At 45.9% G+C, this 15,749-nt stretch overlaps 1 non-coding gene across 1 annotated transcript; it reads right to left on the reverse strand.

The window, feature by feature from the left end:
• Positions 1 to 6,577: 6,577 nt before the first annotated feature.
• On the reverse strand, positions 6,578 to 6,739 carry LOC138505307 (U1 spliceosomal RNA). Its single transcript, XR_011280119.1, has one exon. It is a non-coding gene; the product is annotated as a U1 spliceosomal RNA (small nuclear RNA).
• Positions 6,740 to 15,749: the final 9,010 nt, after the last annotated feature.

The following is a 15,749-nucleotide window of genomic DNA, read 5'->3' on the forward strand; positions in this document are numbered from 1 at the left end:
AACATAACAAGCTCGAGTCAATGCTATAATCTCTGCGGCCTGCGCAGAGTTATGCGTGATTCTTCTGGTTTCCACAACTGTGCTCAATGTGGTGATTGCATAAGCAGCCGTGGATGTACCATCCGGGAGTTTGAAACAGGAGCCATCACAAAACAGCTCCCCTTGTGGATTGTTCAAAGGAGTATCTTTTAGATCGATTCTGCCTTTTGTCTATTGCTCTGTGGTGTAAAGGCAGTCATGTGACTCTTTGTCACTGCAAGCAGTACCTTGCGGAAAGGTAAAAGTTCAGCCGGATTGAGAACGCAACATCTCTGTATTTTATTGTGCAGTGCAAACAAGATCAATTTGTATCTCGTTAATCGTGTGTAGGTGAGATGTTGCGTTTGTGTTCTGTTTAATAGAACATCTACTGTGTGAGTGTCAGGAATGGCACTCTGTCAAGAGTGGCACAGGGTACCCAAGTAGGGTTTGGGTGGCTGTGCTGAGGTAAGGTAGCAGATAAGCACACACAGCAGGGAGTTCAACAAGAAAGAAGAGTAGGAAACAGTAGCTGTGAGCCAAAAGGGGCAAACGATACAAAGGTATAAACAAACTGGATTCCCTCTTGGGGTGTATGCTGAAATGGGAAAGAGTGTTCCACGAACCTTAGGAAACTCCAGCCTTCTGCAGAGATTGCTATAACAGAGGCCCACGCTGTATGCTCATGGCTGGGAACAACAGCAGTGGGTGTTTGTAACACTGAAAACGCGACAAAGGAAGGGGCAGAGGTTGCCTGCCGGAAACCAACAGGCAAGCTCTGTACAAAGGAATTACATAAGACACATGAGAAGACAAGAACAGAAATATCCAGCGAAAAGGAAGTCAATGAGCAATCTAGCAGAAGGAAATGAAGGAAAGGCAGTTAGACTGAAGTAGATAACCTAAGGTGGACTACAGAGGGCTCAAGGAAGAGAACAAGGGAGCAGCAGTCAGGAAAACAGAAGGCTGCAAAGTAGGAAGCAGGTCTGCAGTCAAGAGTGGCACTAGGTGCAGGCAAACTGTATTGGACTGCGGAGGACTGTAGTAGGCTGAAAGGCAGGGAGTCCAGAAGAACAGGACAGAGAGAGATTAGTAGTGGGCGACAGACAGAGAGCCCAAAAGAATAGGGCCGCTAGGTAGGGAGCCCAGAGGAGCAGGCTGTAGGCAGCAAAGAGGTGCAGGCTGCAAAGTAAGGAGCCCAGGGAACAAGGGCTTGGAGACAGCAGAAGGTTGCAAGCTGCACGGTAGGGAGCCCAGAGGACAAGGGCTGTAGGCAGCCGGAGTGAGGCAGGCTGCAGGGCAGGGAGCCCAGAGGACAAGGACGGTAGGCAGCCGGAGTGAGGCAGGCTGCAGGGCAGGGAGCCCAGAGGACAAGGATTGTAGGCAGCCGGAGTGAGGCAGGCTGCAAGGTGGGCAGCAGAGGACTAGGACTGTAGGCAGCCGGAGTGAGGTAGGCTGCAGGGCAGGGAGCCCAGAGGACAAGGATTGTAGGCAGCCGGAGTGAGGCAGGCTGCAAGGTGGGCTGCAGAGGACTAGGACTGTAGGCAGCCGGAGTGAGGTAGGCTGCAGGGCAGGGAGCCCAGAGGACAAGGACTGTAGGCAGCTGGAGGGAGGCAGACTGCAGGGCAAGGAGCCCAGAGGAGCAGGGCAGCAAGAAGTGAGCCCAGAGGAGCAGGGCCGCTGACTGTAGAAGGCTGCAGAGGACTGTAATAGGCTGCAAGGCAGGAAGCCCAGAGGACAAGGGCTGTAGGTAGAAGGCAGCGGAGCGTGATCGGCTGCAAGGCAGGGAGCCCGGAAAGGGCACTGGAACAAAACAGGATAATGCAGCAACAGGAACAGCATACAAAGTAAAGGGTCAAGGCAAACAGGAGCGGGGAGAACTCAAGATGCAAGACCCTGTGCTCCTGCAGGCAGCTGCTTATATACAGCCCTGCCTAGTTCTGAGGCAGGCTAATTGACAGCACCTGTAGCAGCACACCTGAAGACAATCCGCCTCCTCCCTCTCTGGTCCTGAGCAGGTGGAAGCAGCACTGGCCGCTAGGGCTTCTGGGGATTATGGTCCCAATAATGATGAATGAGAATAGCCAGGAATTGAGGACTGCAGCCAGGTGCATTATGGTAAATGTAGTTAATTGAATAAAATAAGAAAGAACCAAAGTTGAGCAAATGGAAATAAAAGACCAAGGCGTGAAAAGGAGTTGTTCAAGGAGTTTTAGGAGGATAAATGAGTACCAAGTAGTCCATGATGGTTGCCAATGAGTGCGCCAGCGGCGTGGGCATGACAGTGAGGTACCATCAGGGTTAAAGCATGGCCTAGGACCATTCCCTCACTCTGTTTCACGGACGCAGCAGCGACAGCTCTCAAACATCTTGGCAAAGCGCATGCAACAGGATCAAGGGTGGAAGAAAAGTATCCACACAGCCTATTCTTCCCTCTATGCATGTTCCTGCGTTAATAAAGCCAAAGCACATCCATCACGTTCATGCACATACAACACAAAGGCCTTTTCATAATTTGGTGTGCCCAAAACTGGTGCCGAACACAGTGCAGTCTTGAGCAAATCAAACGCTTGCTGGTGTTCCAAGTTCCACAGCAATGACGAAGAAATGCCCTTCTTTGTCAAAGCCAACATTGGTTTAATCGTTAACGAGAAATTGGGGATCCACTGCATACAGTAAGAAGCCATTCCTATCAAGGCTCTGACTTCCTTCTGTGTATTTGGGACAGACATGCTAGAAATGATTTTTATCTGCTCAGACGTCAACCTTCTTCCCTCCTTTGACAGGAGATAGCCTAAATAGGCGACCTCCTGTCGACAATACTGAAACTTTTTTAGTGAAGCTTTGTGTCCATGTTGTGCTCGGTGAATAAGCAACAACACGGTGCGCTCCTTACAGGCGCTCTCTGAGTCAGCAGCTAAAAGTAGATTGTCTACATACTGAAGCAGTGTACAAGTGGTGGGCCACTCAAGTGTGTTTAGCTGCTCTTTCATAGCCCTACTGTAGATGCTAGGACTCTCCGTGTAACGGTGAAAGTAAACGAGCGTCCCCCAAAGGTGAACGCGAACAGGTATCTACTATCTTTGTGTATGGGAATACTAAGGAAAGCGTTCTTAAGATCCACAACACTAAAGTGAGTAGCAGAAGCCGGGATCACAGTTACTATTGTCGTCACATCAGGCACAATGGGAAATTGTGGAGCACAATCTTATTGATGGTACGTAAATCAATAATTAAACAAAAAGGAATTGCATTATTGCCTTTTTTGTACACAGGCAACATCGGACTATTGCACAAGCTACCTGCAATTTCCTCAATTACCCCACGATGCACAAAATCAGAGACTATGCATTTCAAAGCTTGCTCACCATCGACCGAAATCTTATACTGGGGAATACGTGGCAACTTTACTCAATGTTTCAAAATAATCTTGACAGGTTCAATTTGTAAAACACCAACATCATTATCATCAATTGCCCACAAACACTCTGGAACATTACTAAATTCCGGCAGCAAAGGTCTGGTCAAGAACTGAGAGACAGAAAGTTGCTGTGGTGAAATCGTCAAATGCACTCTGTCAGAAGAACAATGAATTACCGCATTTAATTCCTTCAACAGATTCAACCCCAACAAATTCTCTCCACAATTCGTAGTCAAGAGGAATGGACAGTGGACCATAAATGGACCCAATGTAATCGGTACCGGCGAAGAAACCAGACAGACTACTGGTGTGCCAGAAAACCCTACAGAAACATTGGTTTGCTCTGACAGTGGAATGTTTGGAACCCGTGAATGGTCGATGGAACACTTCTGTGCCCCTGTATTTAACAAAAATAGATGTTTCCAATTTCCCACTGTCATCTCAACGTAGGGACCTTTCTGATTAACGGGAATAGGCGTCGGTTCCAAACCATGCTTCGGGCAATCCTAACGAAACAGAATGTCATCAAAAGGAAGTTCTTCAGAGAGGTAAGCAGCAGAAGGATGATCACAAATGTTTCTGTTATCCACACTCGGTGCCTGGTTATCCTGCAAAAAAGGTTTCTGCGAATCTTGTGAAAACTGATTTCTACCAGGACCCCCTGCCCCAGGGCGGCCTCTGGATCGTCTACCCATGTTACCAAATGCGTTATTCAACCTCTGCTGGAGGATCAGGCATTGTACACGCCAATGACCCTACTATCTGCAATAAGCACACTGGTTTATGTTTAACGGACCCAATGGCACATTTCCCTGTGGAGTATACTGTCCCCTAAACTGTGAATTACCCCCTCTTGGGCCTCTAACAATTTGCTGTAACAAAACGTTTGTTTTCAAGTCTCCCTTTCTTTTTTCAACTCTTTCTTTTTTGTTATTGACATGAATCTCATAGTATTGAGCCATATGCAATACTTCTGACTGAGACTTAGCTTGTCAGGCGCTCTCCGAAGACATCATTTGCGACTGGATGCCAGACAGTAATCCACGCACAAATTTGTCCACAAATAGTCGTTTTCCAGACTCTGTGCTCAAATTTTGTCCACTGAAATCTGAAAACACTTGTTCGGACCTATTAAAGAATTCGGTAGCACCCTCAGATTTCCCTTGGACACAGGCAGTAAGTTTGTCCCAAATAATCCTTCTTTCAGGAATTATAGCTTTTAATTTTGTAACTACCTTATCAGGCAAAGTCAGTATTACATGTGGTGATCTCTCACCAGCTGGCCTCTCTCTATCTAATCTGACCATATTATCCCATGTATCCCCTAACGCTGGTACATCGTCTACTGTCCTAATCTGTTTCCACAAATCAACAGGTAGGAGCACGGGAAATAACAAATCAACATCACACAAGGTAAATACTGATGACTGCAAGACAGACTCTATTTCCTTGTAGAACCCTGTTGTATTCTTCCTAATATCGGGAATGGATTGTTTAATGATGTTCACTTCCTGTCTCGAGAACGGGATGTGAACAAACTGCGACACATAATGCGCAGGAATATCCTGAGCAGGCGTACCTGCTGCGGCATTAGCGGGAGTCTCAACTTTTAGGCCAAATGTCGGCAGAACCTCTCGCATTGGCAACTGAGAAGTAGGCAACTCCGAATGCTTACTGAGCAACAGAGCTAAATCGAGCGCTAAAGCAGCAGAAGAAGTATCAAATGAAAAAGCTCTCTTATAGATTTTCAATAATTCTGCGGGACAACAAGTCTTTCTTTTTATACATTCATCCTGCAGGTATTCTACCATTACCTGTATCACTTTCCTCTGCATTTCTGGTGTATACTGACTATACATGTCATATCCTTCTACGGGTGGGAGTTATCGACATGTCTGAAATCCACCTAATCGCATCTTTTGTGCAGATTCGTGTTTCCTCACTTATCGATTTACGACAAGGAAGGAACCGTTTCTGTACTAACATTGCGTCCAAACTATCAGCATCAATATCTTCATTCCGCAACCTTTCCAACTCCCTTCTATACTCAAAAACCCTCTCGACGTGCCCATGTACTTTCTCCGCAGTATCTCTTGAATATGCTAAAACATTCAGATCCCTCAACCCTTCTGGGAGATCTATATCATCTAATCTGTTCCACATTATACATAAATGAACTCCCAATCTTTCAATAAAAATGTTTTTCTCACGGAAAATTGTTTAAGTTAGAGAGTGTGGCAAAAACATCAGCTCGTTCACCCCTCTCCATACAGTGTCTAGCCCAGGCTTGTCCAACCTTTTTGAATGTGGGGCCGAAGCATTAACTTTTTGTCACCCAGTGGGCCGGCGAGCCAAAAGTCAACAACCTCACCCAAAGCAGTATATTAAAAAGCGATATTGTGTGACCTTTGACACAACAGCATCACAGGCAGTGATAGCCATGCAGTCCCAAAGATAGCTTTTGGTGTCATGGGCATTGATCAAAGGTTAGTTGCTTGTGATTTCTTTCAGTGTCTATGTGTTAATATTTTTCTGAAATAGTGGGGGCGACCGAGCGTAGCGAGGGAGCTACAAGGTTCTAGGGAGGGTTTGGGGTTTGCCCCCCCAAGAATTTATTTTCAAATATGGGGTTGAAATGGTGAATTTTACAGCAGAAAAGGTGACCAAAAAGCCATAAGTTTACAATCAGTTCTAAAGGGGAACATGAAAATTCTATGTCACCAACAGCAGAAAAGAACATTTTACAACACAACACATTTTAATGATCAATGTGTCCACAGTGTAAGACAGCACTGTCACTGATGTAACACATTGTCATACTGGTTGTACCCAAAAAATGCCCTGTAGCAACATGTCTATGCTGGCTGTTCCCAATTTAGGCCAGCATTGTCCTGTACAAAGCATGATTGATGCTGCCTGAACATGTGCAGTGTGCCCAATACATATGGCAGCTTATCTCTGTAATACACATTACTTCTGTGGTGATGAAAGAAGCATAATTCAATTCAACAGATAAAATGTGGAAAAGCGATCGCCCAAAGGTGAACCTAATGGAAGAAACGCAATGTGAGCACAATCTTAAAGTATGCAACCTAGCAGGCCTAGTGCACACTTTACCTTTTCTTTCACCAATAAATCAGGGGGAGAGCGCAAACGCAGTCCCCCACTACCAGAAATAATGCAGTTGTGTATCCCGCATTTGGGAACATAGCAGGGGTCAGCAAATCCGATGTGCAATGGGTAAGCCTCACCCTGGGAGATCTGCCCTTGAGATCAGATTCTCCCTTGCCAGCTAAGTATGAGTTGCCTGCAAGAGGGCAGGGGTTGGGTCAGTTCTGGGAAGCCCCGCTAAGCGAGGGTGAGAAGGCAGGCCCTGACCCAGCCCCAACCCCACACCCCCCCAGAAGCTCTGAGCATCTGCAGAGCTGCCTGTCCCGCGTGTAGGGGGAAGCTCCAGCAGGCAGAGCCCGGCAGAAGAGCAGATTGTAGCGCAGTTCCTTTCTCCCATCAGGCCCTGCTCGGCCTGAGATTTGTATAAATAGCAGGATGGCTCGAGCAGGCCTGTTGCAGTCTTCCCACTGGCCTGTCAGCCCCACACGGGCCCATGGCCCTCCTGAGCGGAGCTGCACAGCGCTGGCCCCATTGACACCATCATAATCATCCTGGACCTCTACGCTCCACCACCCCTGAATTTCAGAGTTCTGCTCAATGACAATGCTGAAGCTTTGACATCTTTGCCGTAACTATATGCCGTGTTGTGTCAGCCGAGCCTGCACAGCGCCAAAGGCAAGTATTCCCTTGTCCGCGCCCAGAGGTCACTGAGTCTTCCAGTGCCATCCACTTGGCACAGCCTACTGTTCCCAGCGTTTTCTACCTGCAAATCAGCACCACTGCCAAACAGAACTGCATCATTGGGGCCCATCGCTGCTGCTCTCCGACTTGACCCCAGCCCAGCGCAAAGGCACCCATGCTTCTGGTCTGATGCTGAAAAGCCTGGCTCTGCTGAGATCCGAAAGACAAGAACTAAGGTATTTTGGGAACATAGTACTATTGTTTTTTGTGTTGCAATTGTATCAGCTCACACCTCTCCTGAAGGGTATAGGCTGCCCTCAGACTGCGCTACCAAAAGAGTGAAAATATGTTATACCTGTTGGGCTTGCCTGTTTCACTTTTATGATTGGGATCACTGCTGCATGGGTATTAAGCGTGTTATAAATAACCTATCATATCAGATCATATCATAGATCACAGATCAAGATCATAAGCAACTTCCAGAAACTTTGGCAGATGGTCCACTGAGGCCCATTTGCAGATTGCAGTGTGTTATTGGAGCACTACTAGGGTAACATGTACAGCACTACATATTGTGCTGTACATGTGGTATTCGCCATGCTTTGATACCCCACTGGCCACATCTATAATGCCAATGTACTTGGTATAATGCATGGACATTTTCATCAATCTGCACTGTGCTTAGAGGTAAACGTAACTGAGCTCCCGCTGTTCTTCTTTATCTCGAGACGAGGAAAAAAAGCACTGCAAAGGTTACGTTTCTCAGCTGATAAAGGTTCATCTTCGCAATTCAAAAGAACGATTTTTGGGGTAGACAGGCTGTGTCGCCGCAACCCCTGCTAAACATATGTCCAGAGATGACAAACCTTGAAAGTAACTCCACACAATGGCCCTCTGAGCAGCGGCCCACGGCTAATCAGGGGTTCAGGAATCCGCTGTGCTGCCCACGCCGAGAGGAACTCCTGCACAGCACCTGTCCACATAATTCTTCGCCCGGGCCAGCACTCTTCTCCTCACCTCGCCACCTCCTCCCTTCATCTCGGCTCGCCTTTTGCCCCTGGGAGCACCATGCAAGAGAGGACGGGCATGTCTGGGCCGGAGCCTGTTCCTCTCTTGCATGGTGGGTCGTACTTGCCTGAAATGGGATATTTAAATGCAAAGTAATTGCTACTTTATAAATCCCATTGTTCATAGTTTGTGGGAGTACTGGACAAGTGTATGGACCCGCGCTCACTGAAAATGAATGGTATTCCCGAGGTAACCCTCAGTATGCCGCAACACAAATTAGTCTCTCCTTCCTCCATCAAGTCCCAAGATCTTCTTGACAAATGTATTTATTTTTGCAATGTTTGTCGGATATCCGTCAAACATTGCATAAATAAATAAATTAACGCTTCATGGCTGAGGACTGTAACTACCTCTGTTGACCCCAAGGGGTCACCAGAGGTAGTTACAGTTTTGCGCACAGGTACATTTAAAAAAATTAAAAAGTATTTTTTTTTTACTCAAGAGTTGTCCAACATATGGCCTTGCGGGCCACATAAAATGGCTTGGCGGGCCTCAGTGTGGCCCGCGGGCCGTATGTTGGACAACCTTGTTCTAGCCCATGCAGTCAATTCATGCTTTCTCTCTGGAGACACAGTATTACGAGTTACAACCCTCGATCCTGCTCCCCGATCAACTACAAGCGGTACAGAACCACTTGGAAGAGGGAGAGTAGACAAATCTTGTACATTCAGTAAAAAGGGTGCTGTCACTGGTGCAGCAGGCAAACCCACCAAACCCGTAACAGCAGGCAAAGGTGGAGGAGCAGGTGGAGGAGCAACAATAAGAGGAGGAACAACAGCCGGAGGAAGAGTAACAACAAGAGGAGCAATAGGAAGAGCAGGAGGAACTACAGGAGGAGGAATAACAGCAGGAAGAGGCAAAACAGCGGGAATAGGAACATACGGAGGTAGCGCAGTGGCACCAGGCCAGTGTTCATTTAGAAGTTTGTCAATCAGCTCATCAGATACATGAAAGTCTTTAGAAGGATACATTTTCTGGATACCAAGCGAGAAAGCCCTATCCATTTTCCTAACTGACTCAGACTGTTTATTTTGATCATATAACAACGCTTTTTCGGCGTTCGTCATATGACGGCGTGCATGTTTTTCCCTACTTTTAAGTTGCTGCATAGCTTCTTTCTTTCGATTCTGTAATACATCAAATGCTGCAGGTCTAGCCTTTTTCTTTAATAATATGGATTCTAAGTATTCTATGCGAGGAATTTCAAAACTACTATTGATTGGCCACTGAAGTTCAGAAGCATGTCTAGTTTGTCTGTGCCAAATATCATTAAACACTAAACTACCAATGCCGTGCTTACAGTACATAGTACACGCCGGCGACCCCTCCATAGGCGCCCGTCGGCCAAATTCCAAAGATTGTCTGTCACTGCAGAATAACGCCCTGAAGCAGGCAGACAATTTCCCAGGCATATCAGAATACTGGTGTTACCTGGTCAATAATTGTACTTTCAAGTGCAATACGCCAAAACAAATTATCAGGATACTTAAGAATCGGGTCACGACTCACCTGATCAAATTCTACAGAGGTCCAATCAGATATCTAAGAACTCAAAGGACCCAGGTGGTTGGTGATTTCGGCAAATCTGCCCGCCTCGATATATGGACCCTCGTCAAGATGCCGTCTCAGACCGCGGGCTCACCATCCAGGGATCGGGTCGTGCAGTACTGCTGAGGTATCACGTCTCATCCAAGAAAGGGGCCCCCTTTTTTCACCGTCTGATCCCGGTTCGATAGCCGTGTCAACCTTCAACGAGATGTCATCAATCTTGAGGGTCCCTATTCGGGCGACATCTGTAAAAGCAAAAGGAAATATCGAGGCTGAGTACCCCAAAAGGAAATACACCAAACACAGGCTTATAAAGATTCACAGATCTTTATTCTAATACTGTACAGTTACAAAGAAACACAATCAGATAGCTATCTGGCCCTCAGTACATCACAGCGAATACCAGCCATTTCGGTGTGAGAAGTGAGAGGTACTGGACATCTAAACAGTTGTGCATTTTATACATTTTCAATAATAATGTCCAGCCCCTCTGCAAGTTAATAATCCATGGTCTAGAGTTCGTGCCGAGTTCACTTATGGTTTGTATGACAATAGGCACATGGATCATGCTCGGTTTACATGCAAACAGGTTACAATGGCCCCAGTGTATTCTTGGATTTAACAATAAGCCTTAGCACATTTCCTTCACAATGTAGTTCAGCCAGTGTCCACGTTCAGTATTTGCTCAACATTGTGGTCGATGTATGTCCGTGGATCAGACTTATTGGTGCAGACAATCCTCTGTCTACAAGTCAGGCATGGGACAAGGTCTCTTGACTCAAACCAAACATTCGGCCAACGGACAGTTTACACATTAACTATCATACAAAGTTCAGGACGGCTCAGTTATAAGCGGGAAAACACTGTCTGCCATTTTAGACAAAGAGTTACATTGGAATGGAAATCAAAATGGCGGATGGACCTAAAATGGTGGCAAAGTCGATATAGAATCAGAACTTTGCAACGCGGTTTTCTTCGCAGAGCGACTGGGCTTAGGCCAATATATACAAGAAAGGAGGCACAATATGATATCCCGTTTAACACACAGACCATAGCAAAAGAATCACAGTAACACTAAGTAAACCAACACAACACTATCAATACAATGTATGTACAAGACCATTGGGGTCTAAAGGGGTAAATGCACGAAATATGTCGACAACCTAGATGGGAAGGAAACAGGCAGTGCAGGTAATCTTTAGGCCCAGTTCAACATCAATAATACACCTAACTCAAAGGCAGCCCAAGCCCTACGAAGAGGGGAGCCTTGTGCTCAATATTACATAAATGCGCTTGTGCCAATGGGCGGAATAGGGTCTCTTCAAGGGTCTCTAGCAGCTCAGAAAGGTGGATGAGGTGATGCAGAACAAGTTACCACTATTCAAGAAGGACCTCCACTTGAAGGCAGAGGCAGTTCGAGAGTACGGGATGGAGTTGCTATTTCGCAATAGCTGTGGAAAGGAGAGGGGCCCCAGGGGCCACTTGTGTGTAAAAAAATGGGCTCTTACACTAGGGACCACCAGTTGGGGTAAGGAGTACTCACCGGTCCCGATGCAGACAGACCCAAACTTCACCAGTACAGTCCACTTCGCTGCAGGTTCGAATGCGGCAAAAAGGACCTCTCGGCACCTTTCAATTCCTAAAATACAGCGATGATTCCCAAACGGGACAGTGGCGATTTCCCCACTCCGGGAGGAGGAATCAGCCCAGTTTCACTGCAGCAGGCATCAGGGGCAAGAGGGTCACAAATGCAGCAAACATGCACAGGTCGTTGCCGCGGTAGGGCAACACGGTAACCGTGTTTACTCCGGTCCTGGCGCACTCGTCTCACTTCGGAGCTGGGAATGCCAAGTGTACGAAATTCGGTGTGAGCGTGCTGGGGACACAGAGCTAGCAGTATACCAAGTTTCGAGGTCCTCCTCGAAACGGCGGCAGTGACAGAGCAAAGCAACTGGGTAAGCTGGGTAAGCTGGTCAGTCCACTGGTTGGCCCAGGGACACTTCCGAGAAAGCTTACTTGCGGGGTTTGATGAAGGTGCCGAGAATAGTTGGTCACACTATTCCAATGGGTCAAAGCATCTTCGCAGACCTTCGCATGACCAGATGCAGAGGGGTCACACGGGACGACAGCTGGCTCAGGGTGCCAAACCTTCCATCGGGTCACCAGCGGTTCCTCAACTCATCTTCCTAGTTGCAGGATACTTGAATCCTATCTTTGGTTCAGTGAGAACTCAGGAGATCGACCTGGTAGTGGTGTTTTCAGCCTCCTCTTATCCAAAGTTCCCTTCGCATGGCCATTTTGGAGCCAGGCCACCTATTCATGCCAAACGCGGTTAACGCGGTTAACATGGCAGGAAAGGGTTCAAATTAATGCGAAAAGATAGCTGCCACCATTCTTGTCCATGACACATCTGCTCAGTTCATAAAAAGTTCAGCGAGAGTATCTAGGGCCTTGGAAATGATTGTAGACCCAAGTGCACTGTATGGTAAAATATGTTGCACACTTTTTACATGTTACACAAAAGTTGCAACATAAGGAAAGGACTAAGGGAAACAAAGTCTCCCAGTACTGTCTGTCTTAGGGGCATGTCAGTTTCCTCATAAAAAGTGAGCAAAAGCCCAGTGGAGTGCAGCAGAAGGCTGTGCTTCTCTGGCAAAGTCAGTCAATGGTGTCTAAACAGCAGCAAAAAGTTTGGGGGTTGACACATGGAGGGAAAATTACACACACATATGAAAACTTTCCTAACAGAGCAGGCATCTCTATTTGAAAGTCCAAGGCACGGGTTACAGGATACAAGGCCTTGTTCATTTGTAATCATTGTTAGTTAATAAGGTCAAGTCTGTGTCATCTGTGCCACCTCTGCTGGAGAGGCGGCCTCATGAGCTTTCCTGACTACCCAGGGGAAGTATCTGTCTAACCGGGCTCATGGCATTAGCATCTGTGCCTCGGGATCATCCTGACAGAATGAGGCACTGGAGATGCAGGCCAGGCTTTAGATAAGCCCACTGGCGGACCTACAAACTATTGCTGCAAAGGAGGTGCTCCTACAACAGCAAAACAAACTGAAAATCCCTCCCAGGGGCAATCGATAAAATCTAGACCATTTTTAAGAACATTCAACAGAGATTTCTTTGCAACCCGGACTAGTCTAGGTGTTGATGCAGAGATATGATATGATATAAGTCATTTATAATGTGCCGGCACACAAGTGTTTCTAGGTGCAACAAGACAAGGGAGGGAAGACAGAGGGAGGACAATACAAATCATCCTACTAGGCCTTGTGTCATTTAGATCATGCAAGTGCGAGAATGAGAAGTGCAGGGGAAGGGAGTAGGGGGGGAAGTGCTAAGATGGAAGGTTCATACCAGTCAAAGGAATGTTGCAAAAATAAAAAAGGGAAAACCAAAGAAGGATTTCAGAGCGTCTTTTAGTCCATCTGGGTCTGCTAAGGACAAGGATCAGAATCCCCTGGCTGCTACTAATGGCCGACTAGAGACGGAACAACCGATCCGTTTATCTCCCAATGGCCTGAGAGATCGCAATCCTCATCTCAAAGGCTCGAGAGATTGTACACCTCTCCTCCTCTGTCTAAAAACTCAAAGACTTTAAGAACCCTCAGGAATGAACATGTTATCAGATCTGTGTCTAAAAAGGAAATGTCTGCTTGTCCATAGGAGTTGGTTGTTGGGACTTGAAGCCATCTTGTCGCATTCAGCACTGTTCTCATCCTTTCAATTGTTCTAGTGCAATGCAGCCGTTACAGTAGATTCCAACTTTGAGATCCATAGTGTCCTCAGATATTGAACAAGCTGAATTCTGTCATGATCATTGTTTCAGTTCTGTAATCCTCCATCTTAACTCTAAGATTGTGTATCCAATCTTGACTGCAGACATTGAAACATTGATAAAGTTGAGCTGGGTTTATTTTCAAGTGGTTATTTGAGGAATCTTAGGAGTCTAAAAACCAGCTGTTCTCTTTACTTAAAAAAAGCAAAAAGGGTATTCAGGGGGAGATCAGCGGGAGACCTTTCTTAGCAATAGAACCCCTATTGCTACTCTCTTGAACTCTCTGCCGGATTCAGTCATTGCAATCAGTCTTTCTTGACCTGGCACGCGGCGGATAAGTGATATCTTACCGTTAAATCTTTCTAATAACCCAGTTGATTGCCAATGAGTTGCAAATAATGAAGGTGCTTGATCTACTTCTGTTGCCATGTGTGATCCAAGGCTCCTCCAATAGAATTGCTATTGCTGGAGCCTGGAATTGCAACTGTCCGTCTTAAATGTACCTGTGTGGGAATGGTAGTTAGGATGGGATTAGCTGCGTACTATTGGGAATGGGAAAACGCGTGATGCTAGAGGCAAAAGTTGGGCAGAATTCTTAAATGTGTGGGGAACAATCCTAGTAAATGCTAACCTCAGTGGCAGTACTCCTAGTAAATGTGCGTGGAATGGAGAGTCTAATGACCGACAATATGTTTGTTACAGCCGCTCCCTCAGCAAATGATGTATTGATAAGGTTGTTCTAGCAAATTATTTAAGTGACTACTGTGGGGTGAAAATACAGCCCCAGAGTTACAGAGACTGAAATGCCATGCTAGGCACCTATTGTGAGAGTGAAGCTGGCCATTGTGGAGTTCCATTGAAGTATAAAAGCCAGCACAAAACAGTGATTTATGAAATAAGGCCTAGTAAAATGGAAAGAAATGAGCCTCGTCGACTCCACTAAAATTGACAGGTGCAGAAGTGAAGAGGAACGTACCTGAAAGCTTAAAACTGATGGATCTGCCCAATGAATGGCAAATAACATGGGGTGCTGTAGATGCTGACTTTGGCACCTTGACAGATGTAAAACGGCAGCAGTGCGCATGGAAAGCAATGATACATTTGAAACACTGCGTATTGGAAGATAAAAAGGAGGAAAGGATGCCTGACATATAAGAAATAAAGTCAAGTGACAGATCGCGTTTATCAGGAATAAAGAGACTTCATTTTCATCATATAAAAATGACAGCCTCTAAAGAGAAAGGCCTATTTCTTTTTTTGGAAAAGTGAACACTGGTTTCTTATGTGAACTGCGGCCTATCTGTGTGCATACGATTAACAATGAATCTACCTCTTTTTTAATATAATAGAAAAGAAAGATTGCATTTTAAACTACATGCCTGGATAGAATGCTAAAATGTTACATGTAAGCACATCTTGTCGATTTAAAGCTGTATTTTCTGAAGTATGGATGCAGCTGGTGTTTTCCCCACTGAACTGAAAAGTTCGTACCTTTGAAAATTTGAACTCAAGACCTTTGGCTGAGGACCTCCAGGAGAAGAAGGTCTTGTTTTCAGTTATAAATACAAAGAATATACAGAGAAGTAGATCAGAATTGTGGGATTTTCACATAACACAGCCAGCAGAAATTACCTTTAAGGTCAGGGCTCCCCATTAACTCTGCATTAGTGACCAACAGAAATGACCTTTTCAGGACTAACTCGACCTCAAGAAATGGCTTCAGAGCCACTATGGATGATTAAACATTGTGCATGAAACAGATTGCGGATAAGCAGATGTTCGGATCAAGTGACGATGGAGATATGCCACCTAAAAATTGGTGGGGGCTGATGTGAAACTGAGGGACACATAGGATTCCTTACCATTGACTACAATTGAATACATTTTCTTAATTGAAAAGTGCACTGTATGTCCGTGTGAGCTCATCCCAGTCTCATAATCAAGGGGATAAAAAGCCTGTCGGTACCATGTAAAAAAAAATGTTGTGTGATGGGTACAACTTATGAAGACAATTAGGATTCCGACCTTCCCAGAATTCCGAGGCAATAGAAAGTTGTTGTGATGATAGGTTATGGAAGTAAGGTTTGCATTAGGAAGGGGCAGATTTGTGATTATT

Source organism: Ambystoma mexicanum, chromosome 11 (assembly GCF_040938575.1).
Source record: "Ambystoma mexicanum isolate Mex_15411 chromosome 11, UKY_AmexF1_1, whole genome shotgun sequence".
In the NCBI taxonomy this organism is placed as follows: domain Eukaryota; kingdom Metazoa; phylum Chordata; class Amphibia; order Caudata; family Ambystomatidae; genus Ambystoma; species Ambystoma mexicanum.